We start from the raw sequence: 18,992 nt of genomic DNA, 5'->3' as shown, positions 1-18,992 counted from the left end.
TGACTCCTTTAGACTTTTTTTCATGAGTAATTTCATGAATTAGCAGAATCGCCTGATTTTCCATACTATCTGCTAAACTTTGAGTGGTTGATAACAAGGATCATCAGATCCCTGCCACAGGCCAATTCATGGCAAATTTTTTAACCCATACTATGCTTGAATCACAGGGTAAGGAAGTAGGGGACACCAAGACACAACTATCTGTAAAACCAGGCAGAACGCCAAAGGTGGTGTGATTGAGATATAAAAATCTATGCACCACAGAAGAGGAGGAAGAATGTTGACTAAGGGCGTGGATAAGGCATTATGGAGACATAGCCTGACATAAACGCTGAGTTTAATTTTGACAGGCTGAGATAAGAAATGCTGCAAATACAGTACAGAAAATAGAGGGGTGTTGAAGGTACAAAGATTAATGTTTGAGGCAGATGATTTATAGGGTAGGGAAAGTAAATAATACTTAGCAAGAGATCAAGGTATCCAAGTGGTCTATCTCTTGGCCTACCAAAACCTATTATGGAGAGTCTTCAATGCTCCAAGAAGCCCAGATTTCACTCTGCATGCAGTGGGGGTATATCAGATGTTTCTGGGCAAAAATTTATATAATCAGAGCTGCTTTGGGAAGATGACTTTGTAGCATTTTGAAGCATAAAGGGAAGGGTGGGGAAGATTGGAGGCAAAGATCTGTCAGTCTTTGGTAATCTTTTCAGTAGAAAGTTGCAGGAAGAATGAAAAATAATTCCTAATGACCTGCGGCATTCTCTCTCTCTCTCTCTTTCTCTCTCTCTCTCCCCCCTCCCTCCCCCACCCTCCCCCCCTCCCTCTCCCCTCCCTCCCTCTCCCTCCTCTCTCCCTCTTCCTCCCTTCCTCCGCGCCATATCCAAGGGTTCCTTTTTGTTACTACTGGATTCTAGATGAGTCTCTCAATCTTTGACCTTCACTGTATTAGAAACCAAGTCAAAACTATCATCAAACAACAAATTGTACTCAGGTTTCCAAGAGTGTTACTAATTCACATTATTTAAACCATTTCACATTTGGCTCTTGTTTTACAGCATTCCATGAAGTTTTGGCCCATTCACACAGTTGTGAAGTTGTGAGCCTCTTTCTTCCTCTTGGTATCAAACTCAAAATCTGAAGCCTGTATCCACCTGTTCTCTTCCCTCATGAATCCTTTAAATGGCTTCTTGATAGCTGCATCTCAAGGTTGCAAATGACTAAGTCTCCTGGAATTACAGCTGAGCCTTTTATTGTCCAATCTGATGAGTCAAAACTCACTCCAGACTAATATGGCAAGTTTCCTTGGTAGCCCACCAGGGCAACTAGACCACACTTTTGACTGTCCACAATTTCATCTCTTTCTTGTTCATCCAAATTTTTTCATGGACCTAAAAACAAATTGGAAATTCTTTCTTCTAATTTTGGAAATGGCTTTCTTTTAAAAATTAGAAAAAGTAGCAGTTTTGTATCATTAACAAAATATGCTAATCGAATTGTAAGATATAATTTATCATGTCCACAACTCTTTTTTTTTTTTTCTTTTTGCTTGGATTTGAGATCCCAACACAACTCTTAATAGTACCTTTGGGATTGGGTTTAATGGCCCATTGAATGTGTGCCATTAAATGTGGGACTTAGTTTCCCAGCAGTATCACATACCTATGTGTACTAGTTATCAATTACTGTGCAATAAATTACCCCAAAATTTATCAGCCAAAAATAACAGTAGAGATTCATTATCTCACAGTTTCTGTGAATCAATAATTTAGTAGTAGCTCAGCAGGAAAGTTCTGGTTCAGAGTCTTTCATGAGATGGCAATCAAAATGTCAGCTATATGCTAAATAAAAGAAGCTGGACACAAAAGACCACATAATTCGTTTATATGAAATCATTTGTATGAAATTTTCTGAAAAGACAAATCTACAGTCACAGAAAATACGTTAGTGGTTGCCTGGGGCTGAAGGTGGAACTGAGAGTGACTGCTAATGGGTATGAGGTTTCTTTTTGGCATGATATAAATATTCTAAAATTAGATTGTGGTCATGGTTGGGCAGTTCTGTAAAATTACTAGAAATCATTGAATTGTATACTTGAAATTAGTGAATTTTATGGTAATTAAATTATACTTTCAATAAAGCTATCTAAAAAAGAAATAGCCAGGGATACAGTCATCTGAAGTCTTGACTGAAGTCAAAGGCCCTGCTTCCAAGATGGCAGGCTCTCATGGCTAGCAAGCTGAGCCTAACAGATAGATGGAGGCCTCAGCTCCTGTGTGTTCCTCTCCATAGTGCTGTGCGAGTGTCCTCAAGACACGGCAGCTGGCTTCTCCAACAGCAAGTGATCCAAGAGAGAGACCAAGGTAGAAACTGCAATGTCTTTTATAACCTAGCCTTAGAAGTCACACACCATCATTTCCACCATATTTTATTGGGTGCACAGGTCAGCTATAACTTAGTGTGGGAAACTATTTCCCAAGAAAGTGAGTGCCAGGAAGGGAGGGTCGTGAGCAGCCATTTTGGAGGTTGTCTACTACACCACGGAACTCAAGGACTTTATCTTCAAGAGTCAAGGGGCAGCTGGGCACAGTGGCTCACGCCTGTAATCCCAGAGCTTTGGGAGGCCAAGGCAGGTGGATCACCTGAGGTTGGGAGTTCGAGACCAGCCTGACCAACATGGAGAAACTCGTCTCTACTAAAAATACAAAATTAGCCGGGCGTGGTGGCGCATGCCTGTAATCCCAGCTACTCAGGGGGCTGAGGCAAGAGAATCATTTGAACCCGGGAGGCGGAGGTTGCTGTAAGCCAAGATTGCACCATTGCACTCCAGCCTGGGCAACAAAAAGTGAAACTCTGTCTCAAAAAAAAAAAAAAAAAAAAAAAGAGAGTCAAGGGGCATGACTTGTGTCATTATTACTCTTACCTACAGAGGTAACTGGAATTTTTACTCATAAATCTACAGTATCATAATGTTGATCTTTGATATATCTGTTATTAGTTCTTGTTGAGCTATCTATATAATTTAAATATTAAATTTCTCAAGTGATTCCATTTGTTTGAGGATCTAATACCTATTTTTAAAAAATATTTCTTCTAGTTGTGGGGACCTTACGGTTTTCCTAGGGATGTCTAACACTTTAAGCTTCTGGTTTCTTCAGTTGTATAGCAATGGAAGCCCTGACTTTCTGCTACCAGTTCATTTTGCAGTCTATTGTGTTAAAGTCTGAAATTGATGTTGTAGCAATACCTGTATTGCTTTTCAGTCATAAACTATAGCAATGATGCATTTTAATCTAAAATATCATAGGTGCGAACCTATATCAGTTATCAGTTTAACAAACCACTCTGAAACATAGTGGCTTAAAACAACAATTATTAGTATTTCGTATGTTCTGTGAATTGGTTGGGAAGTTCTTCTGCTGGTTTCACGCATACAACTGCAGTGAACTGTGGTAGAAGGTCCAAGATGGCCTCATGTCTAGCAGTTGATACTAGTTGTTGTCTGGGGTGCCTCAGTTCCCTTTTATGTGGCATCTTGTCCTCCACAGACTAGACCAACTTTTGTACATGGCAGTCTCATGGTCACATGAGACTCAAGGTACATGGCCTTGAAGGTCAGAGTCACTTCTATCATATTCCTTGGTCAAAACAAGTCACAGAGCCAGCACAGATTCAAGAACTAGGAAAACAAATCCACCTTTCAATGGGAAGAACAGAAAAGTCACATTGAAAATGGGTATAGAAGAAGTTATCGGCCATCTTTGCAAAAAAATCTGTATCACAGCCTCAAACTCTAGCTTTGACCATCTCTGTGGCCTCCGATTTGTTATATTTGCTTTTGCTTTAGGTAAGAATGCCACTTATAGGATGAAAAAAAAACTTATGTATCTGCTCTCTTTCTCTGCTAGAGGTAGCATTTGTCTTCTTGGTGACTGTAACTCAGACTCTTAGCTATTTCTCATTCATTATGCATTTGGCTTTTTATCTCTAATGTAAGTGCATTGGACATGGGGCAGTTTTTAAATACCTTTCTCTGTTGTAAAGGTGAATCTTTATGCATCTTATAAGCAGGTGAATACGGTAAGTTTTCATCTAGTTAGATTATTTTGTTGCTAGGCTCTGAGAACACTGACCATTTAGAAGGAGTATGGAGAAGATTGGTTCATATTTTTGCAGGTACCTATTTATGATTGTACTGTGAAAAGTAATATGCTCTACGTATACAATTTATTTCCTTAATGATCACTGATTAGCACTTTTATAAACTCATTTAAGCAAGAGCTTAAGTGGCAACTAATTTTTTAAATATTTTATCATATGAATAATTATACAGAGTAGACCAGACACAAAAAGTATTCACCCTTGCTTATCTTTTCAACTTCATCTTTCAACATTCCTGACCTCTAAATGTAGGGTACAACCACACTAATATACAGCAATTCTTTTCAAGCCTCTGGCCACTGGTTGATTTCCCTTTCCAGAAACTCCCTCACTATTATCATTACCACCACTTGGTCAGGCGTGGTGGCTCACGCCTGTAATCCCAGCACTTTGAGAGGCCGAGGTGGGCAGATCACCTGAGGTCAGGAGTTCGAGACCAGCCTGGCCAACATGATGAAACCCCATCTCTACTAAAAATACCAAAAAAAAAAAAAAAAATAGGCGTGGTGGCATGCACCTGTAGTCCCAGCTACTTGGGAGACTTTGCTTGAACTTGGGAGGTGGAGGTTGCAGTGAGCTGAGATCGCACCACTGCACTCCAGCCTGAGCAACAAGAGTGAAAACTCTGTCCAAAAAAAAAAAAAAAAACCATTACTCCACCATACTCTTTGCCTATTTCACTCTTTCACTCCTACTCTTCCCTAAAAATTCAGTTCAGGCACCCCCATTTCTGGAAAACTTTGCACAGTGTGCATTAGATTCCTTTGTTATATACTCACAGTATTCTCTTACCTTTTCTGCCTAGAGGGCAGGGACTGTGTTTTGATGTTGACAATTTCTGATTGCCTTATCTATTATCTGTTTTCTCCTCATCAGGACCCTCAGTTTTTAGCTGGGAAATAGATGCCTGGAATAAAGAATACATTTCCCAGCCTACCTTGTTGCCACTTGGTTACATCTAAGTTGTAATCAATTAGATGTTGATCAAAGCAGAAGTATAGTAGTTTCTGGAAATTTTCCTTAAAAGGTAGCTATCATACCTTTTATGCCTTCATCCTTCCTTCCTCCATCCTGTTTCCCTAGAATATAGATGAGATTGCTGAAGCTCCATTTTGGAGCATGAGGATGAGGGTTTAACCCTAGGGATGGTGGAGTAGAAAACTGGAAGCTGCCGGGTTCGGTTGATCACACCTGTAATCCCAGCACTTTGGGAAGCTGAGGTGGGTGGATCATTGAGCTCAGGAGTTCCAGACCAGCCTGGTGAAACCCCATCTCTACAAAAAATATAAAAATTAGCTGGGCATGGTGGTGCATGCCTGTAGTCCCAGCTACTCTGGAGGCCAAGGTGGGAGATTTGCTGGAACCCCAGAGGTGGAGGTTGCAGTGAGCCGAAATTGCACCACTGCACTACATCCAGCCTGGGCAATAGAATGAGATGCTGTTAAAAAAAAAAAAAAAGAAAGAAAGAAAGAAAGAAGAAAAGAAAAGAAAGAGAAAAAAAAAAAACTGGAAGCTTGTCACTTGTCACTGAATTCCAGGCAACTATGGAGCGTTCCCACCAGCCTTGGGCTTCTCCATCTGGATTTTTACATCAGAGAGAAATAAACTTCTATATTATTTAAGCCACTATGTTTTGTGTCTCTGTTAGAGATGTTGCTAATTCTAACTCATACTCTTAGCTGTGTGTGTGTGTGTGTGTGTGCGCGTGTGTGTGTGTGTAATTGCTAAAGCCTGGCAAAGTACCTGGAACACAGTAGGAACTCAAGAAATGTTAATTAAGCCAAGTAGTTATTAACTGTATCAGGGTACATTATGTAAATTTAGTGAAAATGTCACAAATATTTTAGGACTTACATACTTTTCCAAGGCCTCAGAAAACAAAATACTACATCCTGCCGGGAGGGCAGATGGTAGTTGTGGGGATAGAAAGCCAGTAGTATTGAGATAAAGGATAAGGACTGAACAAAAGTTGAAGTTAGTTACTAAATCAGGCATGGCCTGCTGGGTAGTCAACAGACCATTTTGTGCATCTGAAGAAATGAATTAATTTTGCTGGCATGGTACTTAAGCAAAATACAATTTTAAAGAGAGAGAAACAAGTTCATTTGGTGCTAGACTTAGAGAGCAAAATGAACTTGTGTTGTTCTGGTTGCTGAGAGAAAAATCAGTCAAGCTAACAGTCAGGCATTGTGGTGTTGAAATCACCAAGTATTGCACAGTACTCTTAGGGGTGGGCCAGGATGGTCACACTCCTAAAGGGAAGTGAGAGGGGAGAGGAATCAGCAGTTCCTCATGGTGAAGAGATGGCATCCCTGCCTGCAGGGAAAAATTTGTATCTGGGGGCAACAGAAACAAGCATATGCCAAAGGGTCTGGGTCCAGTGTTTGTTTTTTGTTGTTGTGTGGTGGTGGTGGTGGTTTGTATTTCCCTGCATGTGGGTGTACCTACACGCATCAGGTGCTAACCAAAAAAATCTGAAGTTATCAACTGACTCTCCTTTTAATCTAGTTCTATATACTGCAAGCATATTTGTATAGGCATATTCCTGTGACCATTAACCCTTCTACATATGAAGCAAGATTATGAAAAATGTTCAGGATAGATTAAGGTTTTTATTGCATTTTTCAAAAAGAGGATGTAAAAAGAAAAAGCTGACCACCAACATATGAATGGATAAATTGTGCTATCTACATACAATAGAATATTATTCAGCCATAATGAGGAATGAAGTACTGACATATGCTATAATGTGGATGACCTTGAAAACATTATGCTCAATAAAGGACGCCAGACACAAAGGTCCCATTGGCTACACATTTATATGAAATTTCCAGAATAGGTAAATCCATAGAGATCTTAGAAAGCACATTGGCATTGCCAGGGCCTGGGGGAAGAAATGAATAGGGGTACAGGGTCTCCTTGTGTAGTGATAAAAATGTTTTGGAAATAGATATAGTTGATGGTTGCACAACATTGTGAATCTATTAAGTGCCCCTGAATTGTTCACTTTCAAATGGTTAATTTTATGTTATATGAATTTTACCTCAATAAAAAGAAACAGTCATTTTTTGTTCATTAACAAACTCCGTGTGAGTACAAAGAAAAAGTTCTAGAAAATACGTTAACAGCACTCATGTCTAATTGATAGAATTATAAACAAGTTTAATTTCAATCTTTTTCCATATTTGTTTCCAATTTTTCTACAATGAATATATATGAGTTGCTTTTATATTGGGAAAACAATGATTTTAAATTTTTAAACAAAAGATGGCCTTTCTTTATGTCTATGAAGAAGTTTAAGAAACTAGGAAATCATGCTCAGATTAACATTATGTATTCCATATCAGTTGCAAAATTAAATTTTAAATGAAGATATAAAGTTGTATGGAGTATATTTCATTATTTTTAAAACACAATAATTTGTCCACATTTATATGTAAAATTTCAAATGTGAATGCAAAAGACATGTTTAAATTTGTTTAAAAGACAGGCATTGCAGAGGGTTCCTGAACAAGTCTATGGGCCTCCTGGGGCTTTGATCTTGGAGTGGATGATGACTTCCATAGCTCTACAACAGTGTCAGTGGACCTACAACCCCAAAATCTCACCACCTTTGAAAAGCAGTTGGTAAAGAGCCAGTAGTCTTTCTGGTAAACAGACTCCATGAAACCCACCGTATCAACAGTTTCTTTTGCCTAGAGGTCTTTCTCCCTTCCCCTCTCCAAACACAGCTCCACCCCAATTCAACATTGTTTTCAAAGCCCAGCTTTAAAATCACCTAGGTAAAATCTTTCCTCGCAATGATGTTAAGTAAACTTATTCCACCGTCTGTTCCCCTAAATCTTTGTGTCTTCACTATAAGATTGATCATATTACTTCTATTACAATATACTTTTTCAGTGAGTTAGCAGCACAACTCCCATGCAAATATAAAATGAAATTATGCCAAAGATTTTATTCAACTCATTCCTTGATTAAGAAACCAGTAAGATGTTAAAACAGTCCAAATAAGAATTTGACTTACAGAGATTTATATTTTCTACCTCACAGTTCATTTGCATTGCTTATGAAAATGAGTTAGTTATATTGCTGTCAGTTTTCCAAAAATTTACCTTTTATTCTCAGTGTTTTTAAATAGCCTAGTTAATAGCAAATCAATCAAATAACATCAGACAATCCTTAAAATTCTCCTAGGCAATGCCCAGCTCTTCACTGAAGGTATATTTGGCAATTTATTTTGCCTATTTCCAAGTCTTGAATAATTGTTCTTGACAATTCATAGCTTAGATCTCTGTCTACAGAGTCTGTCTGCTAGAGTATGAGCTCAAAAGTATATCTTCAGAGATTGGTTAAATTATATACTGAGAATGTCTTCATTCCAGGCAGCAACAAATACTCTAGGGATACAAAGATGAGGCAAAGGCAGAAAAACTTCTTCCCCTGACTTCAGGGACTTATTTAGTACATATTAAAGCATATAAACAAATAATTTATGTACAATATGAAAGTGCTATACCTTAAGATAAATCTGTGGCATGTACAAAATGGAATTGTAAGAGAGCACAATTAGGATTATTTTTAGGGAATCGAGACACATATTCCTAATGCAAAAACTCATTCATGACTTCCCTACAGAAAATTCAGTTCAAGCACACACAAAAATTTTGGCGTGTGAGGAAAGAGGCTATAAAGAAAAAAAGATAATATGATAGGCAATATTTATGGAGCACATTATCTTTAATGCTTATGACTACCTAATAACATAGGCACTTTTATGAACCCCTTTTTATAGATAAGGAAACAGAAGCACACTGAGGTCATACAATGCAAGACTCTGTAGACAGAAATCTAAGCTATGAATTGTCAAGAAATTCATGGGAATAGGCAAAATAAATTGTCAGATGTACCTTCGGTGAAGGACCCTCTAAGAACTGAAAGTCTAATGAAGTAGGAAAAATATAAAAATGATACAATCCCATACAATGTAATAATGGTATTAAGAGTACAGGGTAATAATTATGCCAAATATAGTGGACACGTTTTAAGATGCCAATCCAAATCATGCCCCCTTTGAAATTTCCTCCATCTATCATCTCTGCTAAAAGGGGCATCCTAACTGACTATGTTTGTCCCATCTGATCTCCACAAAGTCCTGGATCAGCTGATTGAATTGGGGCTCTACATCTATTCAAGTGAAAACTAACTTACAGGCTGGGCTGAACCAACCAGATTTTCTGAGCTCGGATGTGAATGTGGGACACAGAGATCCTTACTTGAACAATAGCAGATGTAGGACTTTAAAGAACTTGCAAAGGTGGGATTGAAGGGAGCACAAGGACAGGCCAAAGTGTGGAGCTGAGGAACCCTAAATGAGCAGAAAAGGCTGTGTTGCAGAGAGAAGCAGGACACAAGGTAGAGCACAGCAGGAAGTGGAGATCAGAGGCTGCAGCAATGGAATTACAGACTCTGATCCTGGCTTTCCAACTGCACATCCTCAGTGGTCCAATTGCCTTTTCTTTTCTGAAGTCCATGAAATGCCTGCTGCATCCTTTTTATTAAACTCTTTTGTTGCCCTTCCTTTTTCTTGATCAGTCCTAACTTGCCCAGGTCCTGAAGCATTCACCAGGCAAAGAGGTATGAAAAGCATATGCGAAAATAGAGGCAACAAGTTATGCGGTGTGCTCAGAGACAGCTAATTACCTTATAGCGACCGAACAGCACCTTACGTTGTGATTTCTGTAGGCATCCAGACTGATGCTCTGATCAATTAGTATTCATTTACCTGAATTGACTCCTTCCTCCCAAGCCTGCTCCCTGTACTGCTTCTCACATGGCAGCTTTTCTTCCTATCTCTTCATCTACTGCAGTATGAGTGTGCCTCTGCACTCTTATATTCCTTTATGTCAAGTTGGATGAGTGACTTTCTCATTTATTTGAGTTGGAGTCATGATGAGTACCAAGTCCAAAGCTAGCAGACCAATCTTAATTTTTGTTTAGACTTCTTATGAATTATAATTTTTCTAACTATTTTTTCTAACAAAAGTTGGATAGTTTTTTGCCTGTTTTTGAGACAAGGTCTTGCTCTGTCACCCAGACTCTAATATAGTGGCTTCATCACAGATCACTGCAACCGCAACCTCCAGGACTTGAGTGATCCTCTCACCTCAGCGTCCTGAGTAGCTGGGACTACAGACATCTGCCATTACACCTGGATAATTTTTATTTTGTTTTGTTTTGTTTTGTTTTATTTTATTTTATCTTTTTGAGATGGAGTTCTCACTCTTATTGCCCAGGCTGGAGTGCAATGGTGCGATCTCGGCTCACCGCAACCTCTACCTCCTAGGTTCAAGCGATTCTCCTGCCTCAGCCTCCCGAATAGCTGGAATTAGAGGCATGTGCCACCATGCCCAGCTAGTTTTATATTTTTAGTAGAGACGGGGTTTCTCCACATTTGTCAGGCTGGTCTCGAACTCCCGACCTCAGGTGCTCCTCCCGCCTCGGCCTGCCAAAGTTCTGGGATTACAGGCGTGAGCCACCATGCCCGGCCTACACCTGGATAATTTTTAAATGTTTTGTAGAGACAGGGTCTCCCTATGTTGTTGGTCTCAAACTCCTGGGCTCAAGCGATCCTTCCACCTCAACCACCCAAAATGCTAAGACTATATCTGTGAGCCACAGCGCCTGGCCAAAAGTTGGATAGTTTTTAAAAAACACTGGCTACTTACAGAAAGAAGTCTAACTTAAGAAAACCGTAATTCCCTAAAACTCTTTCAGAGTTAAAGAAAAAAAGTCATATTTTCTTTTATGGAACTAAAATAATTATTAGAGTTTTGGCTATTGATCTGTGACCAGTGATTCCTATAGGACACTCTCTGCCTATTCTCACGCTACAAAATCAAGCCGGGTTTCAGATTCTCTTCGCTTCACACCCCCAGTGAGATGCTTTTTCTGCCTTATCAGCCTCTAATTTTTTTTAAGTCAAAGCAAGTTTATTAAGAAAGTAAGGGAGTAAAGAACGGCTACTTCATAGACAGAGGAGCCGCATGGGCTTCTCAGCTGCTTATACTTATTGTTACTTCTTGATTATATGCTAAACAAGGGGTGAATTATTCACGAGTTTTCCAGGAAAGGGGTGAGCAATTCCCAGAACTGAGGGTTCTTCCCCTTTTTAGACCACATGAAGTAACTTTCTGATGTTGCCATGGCATTTGTAAACTGTCATGGCACTGGTGGGAGTGTCTTTTAGCATGCTAATGCATTATAATTAGCATATAATGAGCAGTGAGGACAACCAGAGGTCACTTTCATCACCATATTGGTTTTGGTGTGTTTTGGCCAGCTTCTTAACCACAACCAGTTTTATCAGCAAGGTCTTTATGACCCGCATCTTGTGCTGACCTCCTGTCTCATCCTGTAACTCAGAATCCCTAACTTCCTATGCATGAGGCCAATTTACCAGCCCCTATTCAAGACGGAGTTGCTCTGGATCAAACGCCTCTAGGTATTTCCCCCCTTTCTTTTACAAGGGAACCCTTAATTCTAAGGGTTATAAAGGGATGAAGATCTATCTTCTGTAAGAGATGGATCAGGCTGAATAGGGGCAGTGATATTCGTACCTAACTATTAGGGTCTTTTGCATCCAGGGCAAAGAGGAGCTCAGTCAGAAAGTATTGGTATGGCAAGGGCCATTCAAAAATCTTGAGTTTCTGGAAGATTAGTAAGTGTTCAATTTAAGAAAACATTCAGTAAGCTTATCCTGCATTCCTACACAAAGAGTACAACAGCAGTATATTCCACAACAGTAAAGCAAAATAAATAAAATTTTCCCAAATAAACTAAATTAGAAGGCTTTTCATGAACTGGCAACTGTTGGAACCAAGCTGTTATGGGGTTGCTAGCTGATTCCAATAAATGTCCAGAATTAGAATACTGAACCAGATTTTTACACTACCCATCCCTCTTGTTTCTTCTGAACTGCAGTCAGAGATCACTGATTGGTTCACAGGAATAAGCAGGGTTAATCTAAATTGCAACTAAGCTATAGCATTGGGCAGTTTCCATTGCCCTTCCCAGAAGGAGCCTAGAGCAGCCAATTTTGAGCTTGCAAAGGCTTTTAACTGCTCAAGATAATTTTTAGGGCTAAGTATAACATGAACCCCAAAATTCCTGTTCCCTGGATGGTGGAGACCAAGAGAAAGTAATGCCACATGGTTACAAGGTCAAGCTCCCAAGGACATAAAACATGATGAGAGGGAAACTTCATCTAATTTTTTTTGTTTCAGAGACCTGCAGCAAAGTTTGTAACTGACCAGTTTCCTGGAGTGTCTTGAACAGCAGGCTTATGGGGGTCCTAAGCCAATATTCTATCCTAAGGTACTCCTCTTTATGACAGAACAATGCAGAAAGACAAATTTATAGCACAAAGTACACCAGATTCACTATATCTTAAGACTGGCCTCACACATCCTTTTTTCCATTAATCAAAACTTTGCAGAGAAGATAAACATTGATTTTTACCATTCACTCAACCAGTTTGCACAGGCAGAGAGACGAGAAGTCTGACTGGTAAGAACTCCTTACCCTTTGGCAAGCATGCCAGGTTTCTGGGTTTTCTTTCCCTGAGCAGCCCTCACGACCTTGCTCACTGCATGAAAGCCCTGGGGGCCAAGCTGCAACTCAAAGGAAAATCATCGTTTTTCGTTTCATGGAATCATAGGCAAAACCCTCTCAATATTGTAAGATGCCACCCAACCAGCTGCATGGGGAACCTGAATTAACATTTTCTATTCCATTTTGCTCTAGCCAGGGTAAAATAAGTGTGACAAAACAGACATTAGCCACTCCCCTTAGCATCCAATACTGAACTGGCAAGGGTCAAGCTTGCCCCCGGATGAGCCCTGTCATCTTTAATCCAACTTCAGACCAGAAGTTTCAAAATGTGGTCTCTGGGCAAGATGATCGCCCTGCATAACAGGAAAGATAGGAAAGGGAAAGGAGAAAAAGGAGAAAACCATTGTCTGTGGCAGCGTAGGGAAGATGAGGAGCTCAGAGAGGCCAGAGAGAGACCCGCCCATTGCAGCAACACTGAATCAAAAGTTCAGGCAGCTGCTTGTCGGTAGTGAAGGGATTTTTTTTCCAGCAGTTCCATCAGCTCTCTAGTTTCCCCTTTTGGGGAGAAAAAAAAAAGCTCCCTATGTCCCATGATCCTGTACATACCTAATCCTGTCACCCACAACCTTCAGCAAAGAGTGCAAGGCAGATTAATTCAAAGAGAATAGCAGTTAACATCCCATAGGGCCAAATCCATTTTTAACCAAGAGGGACTTTACTGAGAGGGGCCTCTAACCCCATAAATCTTAGGAAGGACTCTAACCTTCCTAAGTTGGGCTTCAAACCCAAGTTTGGTCAAGCATTCTTGCCTTTTATTAAGAGGGGCCTTTAACCCTCTCTGTCTTAGGAGGGACTCTAACTCCCCTAAGTTGGGCCTCTAACCCAATCCCATCCTTTACCTGAGTACCCCACCACTTACCCAAAGTCAGCCAATTAGTGTTGCAGTCTATTTTCTTCAGGTCGTGGCCTCCTCAGTATCATCCCTTCATGGTTCACCAGGAAGATGTTACTGGAAAGGGGTCTGGATCCACATCCAAAGAGAGGGTTCTTGGATCTCACACAAGAAAGAATTTGTGGCAAACCTATAAAGTGAGAGCAAGTTTACTTAAAAAGTAAAGGAATAGGCCACGCGCAGTGACGCAAGCCTGTAATCCCAGCACTTTGGGAGGCCGAGGCGGGTGGATCACGAGGTCAGGAGATTGAGACCATCCTGGCTAACACGGTGAAACCCCGTCTCTACTAAAAATACAAAAAATTTGCCAGGCGTGGTGGCGGGTACCTGTAGTCCCAGCTACTCAAGGGAGGCTGAGGCAGGAGAACGGCGTGAACTGAGGAAGCAGAGGTTGCGGTGAGCCAAGATCACGCCACTGCACTCCAGCCTGGGCAACAGAGCAAGATTCCATCTAAAAAAAAAAAAAATGTAAAGGAATAAAGAATGGCTACTTCATAGGCAGAGCAGCCATAATTTTTCACTTTTTAAAAAAATATTTTGAATCACCCTGTGTAATAATTGATTACGGGCTAGCTTTAGAACCCTTGCTTTTGTTTCGTCTTGCTTTTGTTTTGTCTTGTTTTTTAATAGCTTTCTCTTAGAGTTTGGTTAATAAATTGGCAGTGGCTTACAAATTAATTGTACATATAGGAGCAAAGTAATGTTATTTGGAGATTATCTCATTATATGATAACAATATAATAGGCTCCTGCTTGAACCCTAAGAGGAGCCAGCATGACAAGCTAAACACTCTGGGATAATTACACCATCTTTATGATAAATTATTTACACCTTTAGCTCAAAACCTTTCAGATCAGCCAGTTATTATTCTGTCCTTGACTTCCCCCACCACACGCCCACCTCAAACATCTCGACCAGGTTGAAATAATGTGAAAGAAAGGTGTGGAGATTGGAGAGCATTCTTTTTTTCTTTTTTCTTTTTATTTGTGACAGGTTCTCACCAGGTTGGAGTGCAGTGATGTGATCACAGCTCACTGTAGCCTCTACTTCCCAGGCTCAAGCGATCCTCCAACCTCAGCCTCCTGAGTGGCTGAAACTACAGGTGCAAACCACCATGACCAGCTAATTTTTTTTATTTTTTGTAGAGATAGGGTTTCACTTTGTTGCCCAGGTTGGAAGGAGCATTCTAGACTCTACCATCTAGTCCTTTGGGTTCACAAGATTTTTTTTCACCTTTTAATTTGCTGTTCTGGTTTCTTTCTAAATAAGAATCCAGGTTTACTGACAAGGAATTTTGATATCACATTCATGTATCAGGAACCAAAGGGTACTTTTTTCTTTTTTAAGATATGGAGTCTTACTATGTTTACCAGGTTGGTCTTGAACTCTTGACTTCTAGCAATCCTCCCACCTCAACCTCCCAAAGTGCTAGGATTACAGGTATGAACCACCACACCCAGCCCCAAAGGGTAATTCTTAAAGACTAAGATAATGTGTCTTGTATTTTTCTTTTCTTTCCTTTTTTTTTTTTTTTTGAGACAGAGTCTTGCTCTGTTGCCCAGGCTGGAGTGCAGTGGCGTGATCTGGGCTCACTGCAACCTCCGCCTCCCAGATTCAAGTGATTCTCCTGCCTCAGCCTCCCGAGTAGCTGGCATTACAGGCACCCACCACCATGCCCAGCTAATTTTTTGTATTTTTAGTAGAGATAGGGTTTCACCATGTTTGCCAGGCTGGTCTCGAACTCCTGACCTCAGGTGATCCACCCACCTCGACCTCCCAAAATGCTGGGATTACAGACGTGAGCCACTGCACCTGGCCTCATCTCTTGTATTTTGTCTAATCACTGATTCTAAGACAAACCATTATGTTATTAAAAAAAAAAGAACAAAAACAGCCAATTAAACTGTGACACATTGCTTTCTTATTACTTGAGATATTTATTTCAAACTTATCAAAAAATCTCTTGATTTTTTTTATCATATTTAGCTCTCTTGAGCCTACACCAAAATATATATATATATAGATAAGCAAAATGAATTGGTCAAAACTTCCCAAAACTCTCTCTCACTCAGACTTCAACTCTACTGAATTACTTTTCAACTCAAAATTGTCAATGTCAGGTTTTTCCACACATCATTCTCTGTGCCATCAAAAGCATTAGTGTTGCAGAATTTCTGCGAGTGTTTCATTATTATTTCTGAGATTTTCAATAAGCTGTTGACACCTGTTCTAAAGAGTTGATGCAGATGCACAGACAACAACCACTATGTCATGGTGATTGCTTGACTAACAGTGGCAAGACAAAGGAAGAGGAACCTAGGGTTTTGGTTCCCAAATACCACCTGGAAAGCCTGTTGAAATTCAAGATGGTGGGCCGGGCGCAGTGGCTCAAGCCTGTAATCCCAGCATTTTGGGAGCCCGAGGTGGGCGGATCAGGAGGTCAAGAGATCGAGACCATCCTGTCCAACATGGTGAAACCCCATCTCTACTAAAAATACAAAAATTAGCTGGGTGTGGTGGTGAGCACCTGTAGTCCCAGCTACTCGGGAGGCTGAGGCAGGAGTATTGCTCGACCCTGGAGGCAGAGGTTGCAGTGAGGCAAGATCGCACCACTGTACTCCAGCCTGGAGACAGAAGGAGACTCCATCTCAAAAAAAAAAAAAAAAAATTCAAGATGGTGGACTCCTACTCCCAGAGATTCTGATTTTGTAGGCTTGTGTAGGATTCCTTTGGTATTTCAAATGAACAAAATCCTAAGTGGGAGGCAATCTAGCACAAAGATTCGAGAAACGTGCTAAGTTCAAATCCTAGATCTATCACTTGCTAATTATGTGACGTTGGGCAAATTAACCATGCCATACTCTAGCTTTCTAATCTGTAAAATGGGAGTGATAATACCACTTACCTCATTGACTGTTATAAAAATTAAATAAATTAACACGTATAAAGCAGTTAGGACACTGCCTAGCACAGAATAAATGCTATACAAGTGTTTCAGGTCAAATTTAATAATAAAAGTTATTATTATTATTAAATTTTACCTAGCATAGTGGAGACACTATGAAGCCTACGGAGAGTGCTGGTGGAAATAATCAAAAGACCAATTATTTAACATATACTGTGAACCAACTGCTCAAAAAATAGCACCTTTCTTTTGCCTTATATATTTGGAGAATTCAATAGAAGTTTATAATAAAGCTATAATCCAGCCAGGTGCAGTGACTCATGCCTGTAATTCCAACACTTTGGGAGACCAAGGCAGATGGATCATTTGAGGCCGGGAGTTCAAGACCAGCCTAGCCAACGTGGTGAAACCCAATCTCTACTAAAAATACAAAAATTAGCTGGGTGTGGTGGCACATGCCTGTAATCCCAGCTACTGGGGAGGCTGAGGCATGAGAGAATCACTTGAACCCGGGAGGCAGAGGTTGCAGTGAGCCGAGGTGGTGCCAGTGCACTCCAGCCTGGGAGACAGAGCAAGACCCTGTCTTAAAAAAAAAAAAAAAAAAAAAAGGGCTGGGCGCAGTGGCTCATGACTGTAATCCCAGCACTTTGGGAGGCCGAGGCGGGTGGATCATGAGGTCAGGAGATCAAGATCAGCCTGACCAACATGGTGAAACCCTGTCTCTACTAAAAATACAAAAACATTAGCCAGGCCTGGTGGTGAGTGCCTGTAATCCCAGCTACTCGGGAGGCTGAGGCAGGAGAATTGCTTGAACCTGGGAGGCAGAGGTTGCAGTGTGCCGAGACTGCGCCACTGCACTCCAGCCTGGGCGACAGAGCGAAACTCCCTCTCAAAAAAAAAAAAGTGAAAAGAAAACAAACTAGGCCAGGCACGGTGGCTCGAGCCTGTAATCCCAGGACTTTGGGAGGCTGAGGGAGGTGGATCACAAGGTCAGGAGATCAAGACCATCCTGGCTAACATGGTGAAACCCCGTCTCTACTAAAAATACATAAAATTAGCCAGGTGAGGTGGCGGGTGCCTGTAGTCCCAGCTACTCAGGAGGCTGAGGCGGGACAATGGCATGAACACAGGAGGTGGAGCTTGCAGTGAGCCGAGATCACGTCACTGCACTCCAGCCTGGGCAACAGAGCAAGACTCTGTCTAAAAAAAAATAAATAAGAAAAAAAGAAAATAAATAAATATAGATATATATAAATCCAGGTCCTATCTTCTAGTAAAATCAGTAGAAGTAGAAAAAGTGCCCCCTCACTGAGCCCTCTCTGGCAAACACTATATATCTTTTTTATAATAACAGCATTTCACTTAATATATTTTATGATGAGAATGCCTAATTCCAGTTTTCTCCAATATTGGATCCAAGCTGCTGCAAGGGAAAGACTTTGTTTTTGGCTTTGGTTTAGGATTATTTCGGTTTTGCCCACTTTTACTTTATTTTTACTTTATCCTGTGTTTCCTCTATTTCTCCTAAATTTACCTCATAAATGTCAAGGCATATCCCTTGATTCTAGTTAGTCATGTTTAAGTAAACAAGCTTCCTTTCATCCTGTCTTTGTTGTGATTTTTAGAAGTGCTTGGCATTTATTCTCACATTCATTCAACAAACTGTATTTGTGCTCCTCACTTGGCTTGGGACCTGTTAGCAGCTGGGACTACACAGAGCCTGCTCTTAAAGAGCTCGGGGTTTAGTGGCTCCATAAACTATATTATTAGTGCCTATGCCCAAAACTAAAATAAGCACTTAGGAAACATTTTTGGTTGAATGAAACTTCCTTGTTTTCTTCTCTTAGGATTTGTAAATTGAGAAGTTCCTGCTAGTTCTTGACTTACCCCTGGCTCAGGCTAATGTCGAAATACAAATACATTGGGCCTCAAGATCTCAAAGATTAGTTACCACCTTAAACAAATGATTAACAGATTAAAACTTTATGCTTTACCCTGCAAATTTTTAATAAATACCAGAAATGGAAATGTCACTCAACAACTTTTAAAAATTAAACTTGAAGGTCTATATGCAAAGCAAGATCAATTAGCTTTCTATATTATCTTTATCTTGTTCCATTTTCCTAATTTAGTTGTAATTTACCGAAAGATCATTTCTGGGCACTATGAAGTAAGTTCAGCCATTTATCCAATACCAGAGCCACTAAAAGACAGAGTTCTCCCCTTTACTGCAAATATGACAAAAATAATGACAATGGGGAATATATATGGAGAGTAAGGTTACCAATTATTCTTTCTTTGGAGGAACAATCCTTTGTTTTCAAATTATATTTTTCCAGTTTGGGAGGAGACGAGTATTAAAATGTT

Source organism: Nomascus leucogenys, chromosome 6 (assembly GCF_006542625.1).
Source record: "Nomascus leucogenys isolate Asia chromosome 6, Asia_NLE_v1, whole genome shotgun sequence".
NCBI classification, from domain to species: Eukaryota; Metazoa; Chordata; class Mammalia; order Primates; family Hylobatidae; genus Nomascus; species Nomascus leucogenys.
Note: the sequence above shows the minus strand (reverse complement) of the source record.